At 38.3% G+C, this 1,798-nt stretch overlaps 1 non-coding gene across 1 annotated transcript; it reads left to right on the top strand.

The window, feature by feature from the left end:
• The first annotated feature begins 318 nt into the window (after positions 1-318).
• On the top strand, positions 319-422 carry LOC112764061 (small nucleolar RNA R71). The gene has a single exon (XR_003182991.1). It is a non-coding gene; the product is annotated as a small nucleolar RNA R71 (small nucleolar RNA).
• The last annotated feature ends 1,376 nt before the right edge of the window (positions 423-1,798 follow it).

Genomic DNA, 1,798 nt, shown 5'->3' on the forward strand with positions numbered 1-1,798 from the left:
GCTTGTGCTGATGGTTGAGTATGGCTTACTGCAGCTTGATTCTTCTCCATCTGCTTGGTGAGATCTGCCAATTGCTTCATGATCATCTTATTTTGGGCTAGAATTGCATCCATGTGGTTCAACTCCATCACTCCTCTATTGTTGGTTCTGTCAGAGGCATAGAAATATTCAATATTAGTCACTGTTTCAATGACATCAATGGCTTCCTCCACGGTCTTCTTCGTGTTGAGAGAGCCTCCAGAAGAATGATCTAGAGCCTTCGTTGACTCGTATGACAGGCCTTCATAGAAGATGTGTAGCTGTACCCACTCATTAAACATGTCAGGTGGGCACCTCCTTGTCAGATCCTTGTATCTCTCCCATGCTTCATAGAGGGTTTCACGATCTTATTGCCTGAATGTTTGTACATCAGTTCTCAGCCTATTGATTCTTTGTGGAGGGTAGAACCTTGCCAAGAACTTGTTTACCATATCTTCCCAAGTTGTGAGGCTCTCTTTAGGGAATGACGCTAGCCACTTTGCTGCCTTGTCCTTGAGGAAAAAGGGAAATCGCAACAGCTTTTAGGTATCTGGTTGGACACCATTATATTTCACTATATCACATATTCTGAAAAAGGTGGTGAGATGTTGGTTGGGGTCTTCTTGGGCACTTTCTCAAAAGAACAATTGTTTTGAACCAGGGTGATGAGTTATGGCTTTAATTCGAAATTGTTGGCATGGATGGTTGCTTTAGAATCCTGCTCCCACAATTCCCAGGGTTGGGAGTAATGTAGGAGCCTAGCACTCTCCTATCTTGTGGTGCATAATTACCAGCAGCTTCTCCAGCATGGTTATGAACCTCTTCCTCCATAACAACGTTTAGATCCTCTTCTAACTCTTCTTCTTCAGTGACTCCCTTGCCTCTTGCTTCCCTCTTTAATCTAAGGAAGGTCCTCTCAGGTTCACTGTCAAAAGAGGTTGAAACCCTTCTTCTACCTGTCATGCACTTAGTAAAACAACATCAAACAGCAAGTGCGGAGTTCACAATTAATGAAAATTATGGTTAGATCAATTAAACAAATAGTTAGTGGAGTTAGTTTGCTCAAAGTAAAGAAATAAAGAAAAGCGATTAAAATTGCAAAAGTAAAAAAAAAAACGGCTGAAATTGAACTTAATTAACAAAAGAGAAAAAATGTTCAATCTAGTTCTCCTCTAATTTAATCATTATCAATACAAAATCAATCCCTGGCACCGGCACCATAAACTAGATACACGAAAACTTGTCTCTCAATAAATTTCCACCAGCAAGTGCACCAGATTGTCGTCAAGTAAAAACTCACAATAGAGTGAGGTCGAATCCCACAAGGATTGATTGGTTGGTCAACTTTAATTAGAGAATTATTCTAGTTGAACTGAACCAAAATTTGACTTTAGGTTGTAGAATGTAAATTGGCAGGAAACTTAAAGTGTAAGAAATGTAAATAACTGAATGTAAATAACAGGAATTAAATGGCAGAAGGGAAATTGTAGGGAATTAAAGTGCAGAAGCTTAAATTGCAAGAAATTAAATGGGAATGGGGGTTGAGCATTGATGCCAAGGCATCTTAGGCTAGTTTCACTAGCATTTTTCTGTTAGTTTTAGTTGTTTTATGTATTTTCTTGAGCTTAAAGTAACCAAGAATGGTTAAATGAACAACAAAGTAATGAATCATCCAAACAGTATAATTTTGATGCAAATTCCATGAGTTTTTAGTCATATTACTTGAATGCTATGAATGGAAGATTTCTCATGAAATTTTGCAAGACTTTGATGCAATTGT

This window comes from Arachis hypogaea, chromosome 2, assembly GCF_003086295.3.
Source record: "Arachis hypogaea cultivar Tifrunner chromosome 2, arahy.Tifrunner.gnm2.J5K5, whole genome shotgun sequence".
Lineage (NCBI taxonomy): Eukaryota > Viridiplantae > Streptophyta > Magnoliopsida > Fabales > Fabaceae > Arachis > Arachis hypogaea.